Source organism: Vipera berus (assembly GCF_964194415.1).
Source record: "Vipera berus genome assembly, chromosome: 3".
NCBI lineage: Eukaryota > Metazoa > Chordata > Lepidosauria > Squamata > Viperidae > Vipera > Vipera berus.
The window spans coordinates 215017532-215034164 of record NC_138204.1 but is presented as its reverse complement, the minus strand read 5'-3'; positions in this window follow the sequence as shown (position 1 = coordinate 215034164).

The window sequence follows — 16633 nt, the reverse complement described above, 5'->3', positions numbered from 1 at the left end:
TGTGGCCTGAATCATTCTACCCCCCCCCTTTTTTTTTTGTTCCTACTGCTAAGCTTGTAAGCCTCCCTGAGTCTTCGGAGAAGGGCGGGATATAAATGTAATAAAAATAAATAAAATAAAATAAATAAAAAATGATCCAGAATGACTGGTAAAACCGGATGAATTATGCATGAATCAACCATGATTTCTGATAGATGATACCAAACAGATATGTGACCTGTGATAGGTGAGGCTTTCTTAGGAGGTATTGTTTGGTCTCAGGATATCCCAGGAGTGCCCAACCTTCTAAAAACAGAAGAAGGTTGCAGAGCTCTCTACATGGGGCTGCCCTTGAGAACCACTCGGAGGCTTCAGCTGGTGCAGAATGCAGCCGCGCGAGTTGTGTTGGGGGTCTCCCGATACTCCCATGTTACACCTCTGCTCCGCGAGCTGCATTGGCTTCCAGTTGCCCTCCGGGTGAGATTCAAGGTGCTGGTGATGACCTATAAAGCCCTACATGGCATGGGTCCAGATTACCTACGGGAGCACCTGCTGCCGGCGTCAACCTCCCTCCATCCAGTACGCTCCCACAGAGAGGGCCTCCTCAGGGTGCCACCGGTCAGAGAATGTCGACTGGTGACCCCCAGGGGGAGGGCGTTCTCTGTGGGCGCGCCAGACCTTTGGAACCACTTGCCGGTTGAGCTCCGGATGGCTCCCGACCTTTGCTCCTTCCGACGTGATCTAAAAACTTATTTATTTGAACAAGCCGGCCTGGTCTGATGGGTTTGGGGTTTTAATATTGATTTTAATTAATTTATTGCATCGGGCACAATTATTTAATTTTTTTTTAACTTTTGTATCTTGTATTTTTGATATTTATTGCCCTGTACACCGCCCTGAGTCCTTCGGGAGAAGGGCGGTATATAAATCAAATAAATAAATAAAATAAATAAAGGAACGTCCTCTGAAGACAAAATTTTCTGAACTGAATTCAGCCAAGAACAAGCCACAGTTGCATTATCTTCTGATGGTGGAATCCTGATAAACCACTTCCAGTCTTCATAACTGGTCAAGGTAGGAATCTGGGTTTCTGCCCAGAAGTTCTTGGATTATATTCCCCATCAGATTCAGGCAGTAAGGGTCAATGATGAGAGATGATGATGATGATAACTTTATTGTCACTTTGAATGTACACCAATCGGCATACATCAAAATGAAATTTCGTTGCATACAGCTCTCAAAGGGTCACCACCTCCGATATATACTTCTTGTTCGGGGCCCGCTCAAATTTCACATTGTCCATTTTAGTCTCTAGGGAGTGAACGATGGCACACAGGACAGATGGAAATGGGGCTCCATGTGGATTAGCCCTCAAGTTCGCTTGTATTCTGACAACCTCGCCTTCTTTCCTTTTTCTGATCCTGAATCTTCCACCTTTTCCTTAAAGAGGCCTTGCTTCTTTTCGCCCATGGAGCACGCTGCTGCCACCGCCACCAACTCCTCCAAAAGCCTCTCTCTCTTCCTCTGGGCCTGCCGACAGCCTCATCCAGTTCCTTCGCTCCATAAGCTCCAGGTCCTCTCCTCCTCTGCCTCCTCTGGAAACACCCCTGATTTGCAATAGAATCCATCACTGGGCCAGCAGTCAGATCTTGCTGCTGGTAGAACAAATTCAAACAGCGCCAACGACTTTTAACGGTCTCACCAACAGTTCCAAAACAACTAGAAACTCGCCAGGCCAGCAAAGATTGTCGGTCGTATGTCGTATGTTACCTTAGTTCCACCATGTTGCTCAAACACACTAAAATCTTCCTGATCATGTGGCCTATAGCCCTTACTATCCCTCCCAAAACCACCCGCCTTCAAGAGCCAATGCAGCCGCAGCCATTCCAGGCGCTGCCATCTTAGATCTAGATTGATGCCCCCAAATAAGAATAGAATAGAATAGAATAGAATAGAATAGAATAGAATAGAATAGAATAGAATAGAATAGAATAGAATAGAATAGAATAGAATAGAATAGAATAGAATAGAATAGAATAGAATAGAATAGAATAGAATAGAATAGAATAGAATAGAATAGAATAGAATAGAATAGAATAGAATAGGCAAGCAATTCCACTGGTTAATTGTCTTCACTGTTAGGATGACTCTCCTTAATTCCAGGTTGCTTCTCTCTTTGGTCAGTTTCCAACCATTGTTTCTGCTCTTGCCTTCTGGTGCTTTGGAGAATAGGTCAACCCTCTCCTCTTCTTTGTGGCAGCCGCTCAGATACTGGAAGACTGCTATCATGTCACCCCTGTTTCTTCTTTTCTTTAGACTAGCCAAACCCAAGTCCTGCAGCCGTTCTTCATATATTTTAGTCTCCAGACTTTTGATCATTTTAGTTGCTCTTCTCTGAAATTTTTCCAAGGTCTCAACATCTTTTTTGTAGTATGGTGACCAAAATTCCTATCTTCTATCTTCTATCATTTGCTATCTTCTATCTTCAAACATCTTCTGTCTATCTTCTATCTCTATATTCTAACATCTTCTATCTTCTATCATATCTATTTTCTATCTTATCCTAAAGGCAGGATCCCTCAGAACAACAGAGAAGCGAGGGAGACAGTGGTGTAGTGGCGGGGGTCTTGGATTCATCTCTGCAAGACCATTCGGGCTGAACCTAATCCCTCTGCTGGGTGGAAGTGAAGATGTTAGATGTTTTTGTGCCAGCCATGGCAGTTCCCCAAAAAGGTCATCAGATGGGAGCAAAGAGGCATCTTTGCTCCCACTGGTGGGTCAGGGGTCCCCGGCCCCTGCATCCCCATTGGAGAGAGTTAATTGGTAAGGGAGGGGCTGAGGACCCCCTATAAAAACCTCTGCTCAGGGGCTGCTCTCTTTGCTCTCTCTTCTGCTTGTTTGCTTGCTGATCCATGAGCTCAATCCAGGCATGGATGCCTCCATGCCAGGGAACTCTTTCTATTTACTTTATCGTTAAATAAAGCTTTGACTGATTGTATCCCTGCGTGCTGCCTTTTACTTGGAAGCACCTTAACGAACCATCGGTCTCGTGAGGCCATCTTACAGAAGATTTGACAGGGTTGAAGACTGGCCCCGATTCAGTTTTGGGGTTGTTCTGCAGTTTTGGCAACTCTGTTCTTCTCACAACCAACCTGGTTAATGCTGAGAAGTTTCAGACTGACACAGGACACAATTGCACAGCGTTGTGTAAGCCCAGAGGAAGGAGAGAGGATGTTCTGCCTTGGAGATTTGGAAAAATACAAGCCACAAACCGGTCAGCAAAGCTCTTGAGGAGTTTCTCCTGTGCCATCACACGCCCCAGTTTTATCACCACCCTGCGCAAGCAAAGGGCTCTCTTGATCCTTTAATGCCCCCTTTCAGAAGCCCAGAGCCAATTTATGGGTGTTGCCAAGAAGGAGAATCACCCAGCCCTGCAATTGTCAATCAAAACCCAGGTAGGCAGAATGCAGACACTCCCAATGCCTGAGGCCACCAGGGTGCCAGATCTACACTCCCAGAGAAAAAAGCAAGGAGAAATGAAATGTATCTGGAGATTCTCTGTCCTCCATGTCATGGTTGTCCCAAAGGGGCTTTTCCAAAAGGCATCTGGACTTTCTTTGTTTTTTTTATTGAAGACCTTTTGCTTCTCATCCAAGAAGCTTCTCCCGCTCCTATTTTGCTTCTCATCCAGGAATCTTCTTCCGCTCCTATTTTGCTTCGCATCCAAGAAGCTTCTTCCGTTCCTATTTCGCTTCTCATCCAAGAAGCTTCTTCCATTCCTATTTCGCTTCTCATCCAAGAAGCTTCTTCCACTCCTATTTTGCTTCTCATCCAAGAAGCTTCTTCCGTTCCTATTTCGCTTCTCATCCAGGAATCTTCTTCCATTCCTCTTTCGCTTCTCATCCAAGAAGCTTCTTCCGCTGCTATTTCGCTTCTCATCCAAGAAGCTTCTTCCGCTCCTATTTCGCTTCTCATCCAAGAAGCTTCTTCCGTTCCTATTTCGCTTCTCATCCAAGAAGCTTCTTCCGCTCCTATTTCGCTTCTCATCCAAGAAGCTTCTTCCATTCCTATTTCGCTTCTCATCCAAGAAGCTTCTTCCGCTCCTATTTCGCTTCTCATCCAAGAAGCTTCTTCCGCTCCTATTTCACTTCTCATCCAAGAAGCTTCTTCCATTCCTATTTCGCTTCTCATCCAGGAATCTTCTTCCGTTCCTATTTCGCTTCTCATCCAAGAAGCTTCTTCCGCTGCTATTTCGCTTCTCATCCAAGAAGCTTCTTCCGTTCCTATTTCGCTTCTCATCCAAGAAGCTTCTTCCGCTCCTATTTCGCTTCTCATCCAAGAAGCTTCTTCCGCTCCTATTTCGCTTCTCATCCAAGAAGCTTCTTCCGCTCCTATTTCGCTTCTCATCCAAGAAGCTTCTTCCGCTCCTATTTCGCTTCTCATCCAAGAAGCTTTTTCCGCTCCTATTTCGCTTCTCATCCAAGAAGCTTCTTCCGTTCCTATTTCGCTTCTCATCCAAGAAGCTTCTTCCGTTCCTATTTCGCTTCTCATCCAAGAAGCTTCTTCCGCTCCTATTTCGCTTCTCATCCAAGAAGCTTCTTCCGCTCCTATTTCGCTTCTCATCCAAGAAGCTTCTTCCGTTGCTATTTCGCTTCTCATCCAGGAATCTTCTTCCGTTCCTATTTCGCTTCTCATCCAATAAGCTTCTTCCGTTGCTATTTCGCTTCTCATCCAAGAAGCTTCTTCCGCTCCTATTTCGCTTCTCATCCAAGAAGCTTCTTCCGCTCCTATTTCGCTTCTCATCCAAGAAGCTTCTTCCGTTGCTATTTCGCTTCTCATCCAGGAATCTTCTTCCGTTCCTATTTCGCTTCTCATCCAAGAAGCTTCTTCCGCTGCTATTTCGCTTCTCATCCAAGAAGCTTCTTCCGCTCCTATTTCGCTTCTCATCCAAGAAGCTTCTTCCGTTCCTATTTCGCTTCTCATCCAGGAATCTTCTTCCGTTCCTATTTCGCTTCTCATCCAATAAGCTTCTTCCGTTCCTATTTCGCTTCTCATCCAAGAAGCTTCTTCCGCTCCTATTTCGCTTCTCATCCAAGAAGCTTCTTCCATTCCTATTTCGCTTCTCATCCAAGAAGCTTCTTCCGCTCCTATTTCGCTTCTCATCCAAGAAGCTTCTTCCGCTCCTATTTCGCTTCTCATCCAAGAAGCTTTTTCCGTTCCTATTTCGCTTCTCATCCAAGAAGCTTTTTCCGTTCCTATTTCGCTTCTCATCCAAGAAGCTTCTTCCGTTCCTATTTCGCTTCTCATCCAAGAAGCTTCTTCCGCTCCTATTTCGCTTCTCATCCAAGAAGCTTCTTCCGCTCCTATTTCGCTTCTCATCCAAGAAGCTTCTTCCGCTCCTATTTCGCTTCTCATCCAAGAAGCTTCTTCCGCTCCTATTTCGCTTCTCATCCAAGAAGCTTCTTCCATTCCTATTTCGCTTCTCATCCAGGAATCTTCTTCCGTTCCTATTTCGCTTCTCATCCAAGAAGCTTCTTCCGCTGCTATTTCGCTTCTCATCCAAGAAGCTTCTTCCGCTGCTATTTCGCTTCTCATCCAAGAAGCTTCTTCCGTTCCTATTTCGCTTCTCATCCAAGAAGCTTCTTCCGTGTAAGGTGTTCTCACAATGAATCGTTAAAGGAGCTCCCAAGCAAAGGCAGAACGCAGAGATGCAATCATATTAGTTTTATTCATGATAGATCAAAGAGAAAGAAATACTTGGCATGAAAGCATTCATGCCTGCATGTGAGAGAGAAATAAAATAAAACAAAACAAGCTAGGATTACATGACTAAACTAACTAGGAGTAGAAGCAGAACAAGAAGTAGAAAATGGAGAACTAGAAAAAAAAAGAGCAGCCCCTCGTGCAGAGGTATTTATGGGGGGTCTTGGCCCCTCCTTGACCATAAAACTCTCTCGCCAATGGGGCTGTGGGTCCGAGACCCTTGGCTCATCAGTGGAAGCAAAGAAGCCTCTTTGCCTCCATCTGATGACCCTTTTGGGGAACTGCCAATGGCTGGCACTAAACATCTAACAATTCCCCTTCTTGCCAGCCAATGACAGGGACCAGTGAATGTATGTAAGGGGCGAGCAGGTGTCATAGACATGTATGAAAACGTTCAGAAGGCCAAACACAAACGCTTACACAGAAGGTTGTGCCGGTCAACGGGAACAGGCTTGGTAAACAGATCAGCTATCTGGTCAGCTGTATTACAGTGCTCAACATGTATAAAACCCCTTTTGGTAAGCTGCCTGACATTTTTGTAGCGTATGTCTATATGGCGAGATCTAGATCCTACTGCATAAGCCTCCGAGATTGCAATTGCGGCAGTGTTGTCCTCGAGAATTTGGATGGGCAGAGGGGGAGATGCCCAGATGCTTGTTATCAGCTCATTGAACCAAGTCAAATCATTGGCCGTGTCTGACAGGCTGGCATATTCAGCCTCGGCCGTGGAGCAAGAAATAAATTTTTGCTGCCTAACATTCCAATGTACTGGGCAGCCATTTAGCAATATGAGGAAACCAGAAGTGCTCCGTCTAGTTTTGGTGTCTCCAGCCCAGTCTGCGTCTGAGTAAGCGGAGAGCTGGGCCGTCTTCCCCTTCTCTGGTTCTAGCATGAGAAGAGCATCAGCTGTGCCCTTTAGGTATCTGAGCACCCTTTTGACAGCAGTCCAGTGGAATTCCTTTGGGTGTTCCACGTGCCTGGACAATAGATTCACAGCTAAAGCTATGTCAGGTCTGCTCCAATTGCTGATGTATAGCAAGGAGCCAATCACAGATCTGTAAAGCGTGTTATCTGTGAACTCAGGATCGTCCTTATGGGTGTGGTTGTAAAAGTCGGTTTGCATTGGGCTATGCGTAGGATTGGATTCTGTCATTTTGCATTTGGCCAGTAATTCCTCTATCTTTTCTTTTTGAGATAGAGCGAACCCCCCTTTAGTGGCCAAAATATGCACACCCAAGTACTTGTCAACCCGCCCCAAAGACTTCAGAGTAAACTTTTCTTCCAGGGCCTTGGCAAATTCATCACACCTTTCCTTGTTAGGCCCTACATATAATAGGTCGTCCACATAAACTAACACCCGTTCTGTGGTTCCCTTGGAATTGCGTGTGAAAACACATTGATCTGCATGAGATTCTGAGAAACCAACTCGTTCTAAACTCTTTCTAAGACAGTCATACCATAATTTCCCTGACTGCTTAAGACCATATAACCCTTTGTGAAGCAACCATGTATTTCCCCCTTCTTGCTGGTAGCCAGGAGGAGCCTTCACGTAGATCTGCCGGTCCAAGTTGGCGTGGAGGTAAGCCGTCTGGATGTCAAATTGGAAGACTTCTTCTCCCAGAGCGGCTGCAGTCACGAGGGCGGCCTTGACGCTCTCTGCCCGGACGGTTGGAGAGTAAGTCTCCGAGTAGTCCTCCAAGGCCTCCCATCCTCTCCCCAGAGCCCAACTGCCGGGGGGAATCCAGCCTGCAGCCTCCCAACAATCAACCCCCACGGCCTCCCACCTTCTCTTCAGGTCTTCATGACCAGCGAGGGCAAAGAGAAACAGACAATGATGAAAATCCATGTGCTTGCAGCAACAAGAGAGGGATGCCGGCCGGCAAATCTGGGCTCCGCCCCCCCAATGCCTCATGGGAAGAAGGGAGAAACCCTGAACAACGCCCTCCCCCAGGTCACATGGTTCCCGGGCACGCCCACCTGGAGTCAATAAGTAATCAAGAAAGGATTCCCTCCTCGACCACTAGAGGGAACCCTTTCACTGAAGGACTCACTTCAGACTTAAGCATTTTTCCGCTTCCTCTTACATCAATGGACATATCAAAAAAAATTTGAAAGTGGGTCTGATAAGGACTCTATTCCTGTAACAAATTTGCCAAATGATTTTAAAAAACTACAGCTGGATGGGGAGAATCATAGCAGTTGGAGTAAAGATATACAGCTACATCTCTTAAAGAATGGGATTCTACAAATGGTTCGGAACCCCCCCCTCCCCCATGGGGACGTCAAGAAGAGCTGCGACACTTGCAGGCTTATTCTGCTCTACTCAGTTCTCTGGACAATAACTTGTTCCCAAGCATTCCAACTGGTCTCAGAGCTGCTGAGGTCTGGAAACTGTTATACAATTTATTCAACAGCAATACCATTGGTTCCATCACCAGATATACAACTGAGCTTTATACAACCAAACTGAAGTTTGGTGCCAGCATGCCTGAACATCTTGCAAAATTAAAGGCACTCAGGGCAGAATTGATTTCCAGAGATTTTCCTGTGTCTGATGTGAGCATGCTCTCCATAATTTTTACTTCTCTAGACAGGGGTTGGAGCAATTTCATTGTTTCACTTGAAGCGGTCAAGAGGGAAGACATAAATCTGTCCTACCTCACAGGGAGACTGATCGAAGAAGATCGGAGAAGGAGAGATGCTGGAGAATACGCTAGAGTCACCACTCAGCAAGCCAGAAGAGGGCGCCACAACTCAGAGCAAATTAATGCTCTGCTTAAATGTTTCATCTGTGGCTCTGAGGAGCACCTCAAGAAAGACTGCCCCCATCAACATCAAGCCCCTAAACGTGGTCCCATTCAAGTAAGAAGCAAAGGGGGAGGAAGGGGGCGTGGCAGGGGCAAAGGAAATTCACTGCATACTTGTTCCCTCACCCCCACAACAAAGGCTGATAGCTCCACTGACTTATGGTTACTGGACTCTGGAGCTTCTTCTCACATTACTAATATGAGTCAAGGTTTTAAAAGGTTAAAGAAAATTAACTCATCTGTCAAGGTTGCAAACGGTGATACTGCCTCAGTTGTTGGGGAGGGTTTCGTTTCTCTACCTGGGCTTGGCAAAGTTGAGGGTGTCTTGCACGCGCCTTCTATAGCCAACAACCTTTTGAGCATCACCAAATTGTGTGACGATGACAAAGTGGAAGTCCTATTTCGCAAGGGGGGAGGTCATGTCACCCGGGACCAGAAGGTCATTGGAAATATTACAATAATAAATGGCTTGCCATATTTTTCTCCCAAGCCACCACAGCCTGCCCCAAGGCTTTCCAAGGGCAGTGTGGGCAAGAAGCCTGAATCTCAGCAGGCACCCACAGCACCACTCAAAGCAACCAGAGCCAAGAGAGTGTCAATGGGAAAGCCAATTCACAATAAGTGCGTCCACCTCATGCACAGAAGGCTGGGTCATGCAAGCTTCCCTGTAGTTAAAAAGATGGGAGAATTTGCTGAGGGAGTCCAGCTCAAGGACTGTGACGTGTTTCTGGACTGTGCCATTTGCAAGAAAACAAAGAGGAAGGCTGCTCCTATATCAAAGGTGTCATTACGCAAGACTCAACACCCTTACCAACTAGTACATGTTGATTTAGTTGGGCCTTTTACACCTTCCCTAGGAAAGAAAAGGTATTTTCTCACTGCTGTTGATGATTTTTCACGTTACGGTCATGTGTATACTCTCACAGAGAAATCTGAAGCCTTTGACGCCATAAAGTCGCTGTACAACTTCGTAGAGACCCAGTACAAGACCAAGATTGCACAGTTGCAGAGCGATCGCGGGGCTGAGTTCATGTCTCAGAAGTTCCAGGACTGGGTAAGGCGTAAGGGCATCCGCCATTTTCTAACTGCACCGTTCACCCCGTCGCAAAATGGTGTAGCTGAGAAAAGGAATGGAATCCTGCAAACCATGATGCGTAGTCTGATTGCAGACGCGGGTGTCGCAGAATCATACTGGGGGGAGGCAATTCATTATGCCAATTACACTTTAAACCGCACCTGGAGCAGTGTTGTGAACCAGACCCCATATTTCCTGGTTCACGGTAGGAAACCAAATCTGGCACATTTGCGCGTGTTCGGTTCCTATGCATGGGTACACATCCCCAAGCAGCTGCGGAAGAAGGGGAGATCTGTTTCTCAGAGACTAAGGTTCTTGGGCTATGCTCCTGGCTCCAAGGCCTATCGTTTCCTGGGAGAAGGGGGCAGGCCTGTGACTTCCCAATCTGCCTCTTTCGAAGAGGATTCCAATTGGACTCAGATCCACTCAAATGATCTGAGCCCATATGCCAACCGACCCAGCAAGGACACCCCGACCGCGACATCACCAGAGGCGACCTCGTACCCTGCCACCGACGAAAGTGAGGAACAAGACGAAGATGCGTCCAGTCCCATGGAGGAAGACACACCGTCTTCACCCCCAGCGACACCTCAGAGACCCGCGGAAGAAAAGAGCGGTGAGTGGCAGAAGGTAAGGAGGTCAAAGCGGTCCAACAAAGGAGTCCCGCCAAAGAGAATTGACATTGGCCACATCGCGTCTGTCAACAGCGTTGTGGTCACCCCAAAATCCTTCTCTGACATCCAGGAGCTGCCCATCGAAGAGCAGGAGAGATGGCAGCTCGCGATGGAGAAGGAAATGCAGAGCTTAAAACAACTCAAGGTCTTCACCCCCCAGCAACCTCCAAAGGAGAGGAAAGTCATTGGCACAAGGTGGGTTTACAAGGCCAAACCACTTGCCAATGGCCTCTACCTATACAAGGCCCGTTTGGTAGCCCAGGGCTTCGCTCAACGTTATATGGAGGACTACTCGGAGACTTACTCTCCAACCGTCCGGGCAGAGAGCGTCAAGGCCGCCCTCGTGACTGCAGCCTTCTGTGCATGAGGTGGACGCACTTATTGTGAATTGGCTTTCCCATTGTAAACCATCCTCTGCTACCAACTTGTAAGGTGTTCTCACAATGAATCGTTAAAGGAGCTCCCAAGCAAAGGCAGAACGCAGAGATGCAATCATATTAGTTTTATTCATGATAGATCAAAGAGAAAGAAATACTTGGCATGAAAGCATTCATGCCTGCATGTGAGAGAGAAATAAAATAAAACAAAACAAGCTAGGATTACATGACTAAACTAACTAGGAGTAGAAGCAGAACAAGAAGTAGAAAATGGAGAACTAAAAAAAAAAGAGCAGCCCCTCGTGCAGAGGTATTTATGGGGGGTCTTGGCCCCTCCTTGACCATAAAACTCTCTCGCCAATGGGGCTGTGGGTCCGAGACCCTTGGCTCATCAGTGGAAGCAAAGAAGCCTCTTTGCCTCCATCTGATGACCCTTTTGGGGAACTGCCAATGGCTGGCACTAAACATCTAACATTCCGCTCCTATTTCGCTTCTCATCCAGGAATCTTCTTCCGTTCCTATTTCGCTTATCATCCAAGAAGCTTCTTCCGCTCCTATTTCGCTTCTCATCCAAGAAGCTTCTTCCGTTGCTATTTCGCTTCTCATCCAAGAAGCTTCTTCCGCTCCTATTTCGCTTCTCATCCAAGAAGCTTCTTCCATTGCTATTTCGCTTCTCATCCAAGAAGCTTCTTCCGTTCCTATTTCGCTTCTCATCCAAGAAGCTTCTTCCGTTCCTATTTTGCTTCTCATCCAAGAAGCTTCTTCCGCTCCTATTTTGCTTCTCATCCAATAAGCTTCTTCCGCTCCTATTTCGCTTCTCATCCAAGAAGCTTCTTCCGTTGCTATTTCGCTTCTCATCCAAGAAGCTTCTTCCGCTCCTATTTCGCTTCTCATCCAAGAAGCTTCTTCCGTTCCTATTTCGCTTCTCATCCAAGAAGCTTCTTCCGCTCCTATTTCGCTTCTCATCCAGAAAGCTTTTTCCGTTCCTATTTCGCTTCTCATCCAAGAAGCTTCTTCCGCTCCTATTTCGCTTCTCATCCAAGAAGCTTCTTCCGTTCCTATTTCGCATCTCATCCAAGAAGCTTTTTCCGTTCCTATTTCGCTTCTCATCCAAGAAGCTTTTTCCGTTCCTATTTCGCTTCTCATCCAGGAAGCTTCTTCCGTTCCTATTTCGCTTCTCATCCAAGAAGCTTCTTCCGCTCCTATTTCGCTTCTCATCCAAGAAGCTTCTTCCATTCCTATTTCGCTTCTCATCCAAGAAGCTTCTTCCGCTCCTATTTCGCTTCTCATCCAAGAAGCTTCTTCCGCTCCTATTTCGCTTCTCATCCCAGAAGCTTCTTCCATTCCTATTTCGCTTCTCATCCAGGAATCTTCTTCCGTTCCTATTTCGCTTCTCATCCAAGAAGCTTCTTCCGCTGCTATTTCGCTTCTCATCCAAGAAGCTTCTTCCGTTGCTATTTCGCTTCTCATCCAAGAAGCTTCTTCCGCTCCTATTTCGCTTCTCATCCAAGAAGCTTCTTCCGTTCCTATTTCGCTTCTCATCCAAGAAGCTTCTTCCGCTCCTATTTCGCTTCTCATCCAAGAAGCTTCTTCCGCTCCTATTTCGCTTCTCATCCAAGAAGCTTCTTCCGCTCCTATTTCGCTTCTCATCCAAGAAGCTTCTTCCGTTCCTATTTCGCTTCTCATCCAAGAAGCTTCTTCCGTTCCTATTTCGCTTCTCATCCAAGAAGCTTCTTCCGCTCCTATTTCGCTTCTCATCCAGGAATCTTCTTCCGTTCCTATTTCGCTTCTCATCCAAGAAGCTTTTTCCGTTGCTATTTCGCTTCTCATCCAAGAAGCTTCTTCCGCTGCTATTTCGCTTCTCACCCAAGAAGCTTCTTCCGTTCCTATTTCGCTTCTCATCCAAGAAGCTTCTTCCGCTCCTATTTCGCTTCTCATCCAAGAAGCTTCTTCCGTTCCTATTTCGCTTCTCATCCAAGAAGCTTCTTCCGCTCCCATTTCGCTTCTCATCCAAGAAGCTTCTTCCGCTCCTATTTCGCTTCTCATCCAAGAAGCTTCTTCCGCTCCTATTTCGCTTCTCATCCAAGAAGCTTCTTCCGTTCCTATTTCGCTTCTCATCCAAGAAGCTTCTTCCGTTCCTATTTCGCTTCTCATCCAAGAAGCTTCTTCCGCTCCTATTTCGCTTCTCATCCAGGAATCTTCTTCCGTTCCTATTTCGCTTCTCATCCAAGAAGCTTTTTCCGTTCCTATTTCGCTTCTCATCCAAGAAGCTTCTTCCGCTCCTATTTCGCTTCTCATCCAAGAAGCTTCTTCCGCTCCTATTTCGCTTCTCATCCAAGAAGCTTCTTCCGTTCCTATTTCGCTTCTCATCCAGGAATCTTCTTCCGTTCCTATTTCGCTTCTCATCCAATAAGCTTCTTCCGTTGCTATTTCGCTTCTCATCCAAGAAGCTTCTTCCGCTCCTATTTCGCTTCTCATCCAAGAAGCTTCTTCCATTCCTATTTCGCTTCTCATCCAAGAAGCTTCTTCCGCTCCTATTTCGATTCTCATCCAAGAAGCTTCTTCCGCTCCTATTTCGCTTCTCATCCAAGAAGCTTCTTCCATTGCTATTTCGCTTCTCATCCAGGAATCTTCTTCCGTTCCTATTTCGCTTCTCATCCAAGAAGCTTCTTCCGCTGCTATTTCGCTTCTCATCCAAGAAGCTTCTTCCGCTCCTATTTCGCTTCTCATCCAAGAAGCTTCTTCCGTTCCTATTTCGCTTCTCATCCAGGAATCTTCTTCCGTTCCTATTTCGCTTCTCATCCAATAAGCTTCTTCCATTCCTATTTCGCTTCTCATCCAAGAAGCTTCTTCCGCTCCTATTTCGCTTCTCATCCAAGAAGCTTCTTCCATTCCTATTTCGCTTCTCATCCAAGAAGCTTCTTCCGCTCCTATTTCGCTTCTCATCCAAGAAGCTTCTTCCGCTCCTACAGTATTTCGCTTCTCATCCAAGAAGCTTTTTCCGTTCCTATTTCGCTTCTCATCCAAGAAGCTTTTTCCGTTCCTATTTCGCTTCTCATCCAAGAAGCTTCTTCCGTTCCTATTTCGCTTCTCATCCAAGAAGCTTCTTCCGCTCCTATTTCGCTTCTCATCCAAGAAGCTTCTTCCGCTCCTATTTCGCTTCTCATCCAAGAAGCTTCTTCCGCTCCTATTTCGCTTCTCATCCAAGAAGCTTCTTCCGCTCCTATTTCGCTTCTCATCCAAGAAGCTTCTTCCATTCCTATTTCGCTTCTCATCCAGGAATCTTCTTCCGTTCCTATTTCGCTTCTCATCCAAGAAGCTTCTTCCGCTGCTATTTCGCTTCTCATCCAAGAAGCTTTTTCCGTTCCTATTTCGCTTCTCATCCAAGAAGCTTCTTCCGCTCCTATTTCGCTTCTCATCCAGGAATCTTCTTCTGTTCCTATTTCGCTTCTCATCCAAGAAGCTTCTTCCGCTGCTATTTCGCTTCTCATCCAAGAAGCTTTTTCCGTTCCTATTTCGCTTCTCATCCAAGAAGCTTCTTCCGCTCCTATTTCGCTTCTCATCCAGGAATCTTCTTCCGTTCCTATTTCGCTTCTCATCCAAGAAGCTTCTTCCGCTCCTATTTCGCTTCTCATCCAAGAAGCTTCTTCCGTTGCTATTTCGCTTCTCATCCAAGAAGCTTCTTCCGCTCCTATTTCGCTTCTCATCCAAGAAGCTTCTTCCATTGCTATTTCGCTTCTCATCCAAGAAGCTTCTTCCGTTCCTATTTCGCTTCTCATCCAAGAAGCTTCTTCCGTTCCTATTTTGCTTCTCATCCAAGAAGCTTCTTCCGCTCCTATTTTGCTTCTCATCCAAGAAGCTTCTTCCGCTCCTATTTCGCTTCTCATCCAAGAAGCTTCTTCCGTTGCTATTTCGCTTCTCATCCAAGAAGCTTCTTCCGCTCCTATTTCGCTTCTCATCCAAGAAGCTTCTTCCGTTCCTATTTCGCTTCTCATCCAAGAAGCTTCTTCCGCTCCTATTTCGCTTCTCATCCAGAAAGCTTCTTCCGCTCCTATTTCGCTTCTCATCCAAGAAGCTTCTTCCACTCCTATTTCGCTTCTCATCCAAGAAGCTTCTTCCGCTCCTATTTTGCTTCTCATCCAAGAAGCTTCTTCCGTTCCTATTTCACTTCTCATCCAAGAAGCTTCTTCCGTTGCTATTTCGCTTCTCATCCAAGAAGCTTCTTCCGCTCCTATTTCGCTTCTCATCCAGGAATCTTCTTCCGTTCCTATTTCGCTTCTCATCCAAGAAGCTTCTTCCGCTCCTATTTCGCTTCTCATCCAAGAAGCTTCTTCCGTTGCTATTTCGCTTCTCATCCAAGAAGCTTCTTCCGCTCCTATTTCACTTCTCATCCAAGAAGCTTCTTCCGCTCCTATTTCGCTTCTCATCCAAGAAGCTTCTTCCGTTGCTATTTCGCTTCTCATCCAAGAAGTTTCTTCCGCTCCTATTTCGCTTCTCATCCAGGAATCTTCTTCCATTCCTATTTCGCTTCTCATCCAAGAAGCTTCTTCCGCTCTTATTTCGCTTCTCATCCAAGAAGCTTCTTCCGTTCCTATTTTGCTTCTCATCCAAGAAGCTTCTTCCGCTCCTATTTCGCTTCTCATCCAAGAAGCTTCTTCCGTTCCTATTTCGCTTCTCATCCAAGAAGCTTCTTCCGTTCCTATTTTGCTTCTCATCCAAGAAGCTTCTTCCGCTACTATTTCGCTTCTCATCCAAGAAGCTTCTTCCGCTCCTATTTCGCTTCTCATCCAAGAAGCTTCTTCCGCTCCTATTTCGCTTCTCATCCAAGAAGCTTCTTCCGTTCCTATTTCGCTTCTCATCCAAGAAGCTTCTTCCGTTCCTATTTTGCTTCTCATCCAAGAAGCTTCTTCCGCTCCTATTTCGCTTCTCATCCAGAAAGCTTCATCCGTGAATGGAAGAAGCTTCTTGGATGAGAAGCTAAAGGTCTTCAAGGAAAAAAAATAAAAGTCCAGTTGCCTTTTGAAAAAGCACCTTTGGGACAAGCAAGGAGAAAGCTCTCAGCTCAGCTGGATTTCTGCCAACTCTTTTAACACTGTCCCCCCCTTTCAGAACCAGACTGGAGGTCATCTCAACCAGCCCCTCCCCCCCCTGCCAAAGCCTCCAAGTTCTTTTCATATCCTTGCCATTTAGACCAGGAGATGCTTTAGAAAAATCAAACAAATGCGTTCCACCCTATTTGCAGAAAAGGCAGGTACTGGGGTGGGTGGGTGAGAGAAACTCCGACATTGATGAGAAAAGATGTCGCTGGAGGAAAGGCAAGGAGACTGGAGTGGAGACCAATCCGCAGGCACGGCAAAAAGAGAAATCCATGTTTTGTTGGGTATCTCTTTACTCTCCTACCATCGGGTAGGAGATATAGGAGTATAGCCAGCCGTACCAACAGGCTGAAAAACAGCTTTTATCCATGGGCTGTCAGGCTCTTGAATGGGATATAATCTCTGTGAACTTATGCAGAATTGACTTGGGAGGCCGGTGTGTGGTGTAGTTGGTTCGCATGGTGTGGTAGGATGGAGGGTTTGTTGTCACTGTGTGTTTGGGGGAGGGAGCACGGGGGGAGGCTCAGCTAATCTCAATGTACACATGTTGTACTTTGACAATAAAGGTTTATTATTATACAGCAGAATTTAGAAGCTGCTGGCCTTCTGGAACAGTGTTTCTCAACCTTGTCAGCTTGAAGATGGGTGGACTTCAAATCCTAGAATTCCCCAGCCAGCCGGTTGAAGTCCGTGCACCTTAAAACTGGCAAGGTTGAGAAACATTTCCCTGGCCACATAATCACCAGAATTAGATTTACAGTTTCCTTCTGCATGCAAGATCGCTCCAAATATACAGGATGACTGTCTGTCTTTTTGTCTATCCATCCATCTATCATCTCTCTCTCTCTCTCTCTCTCTCTCT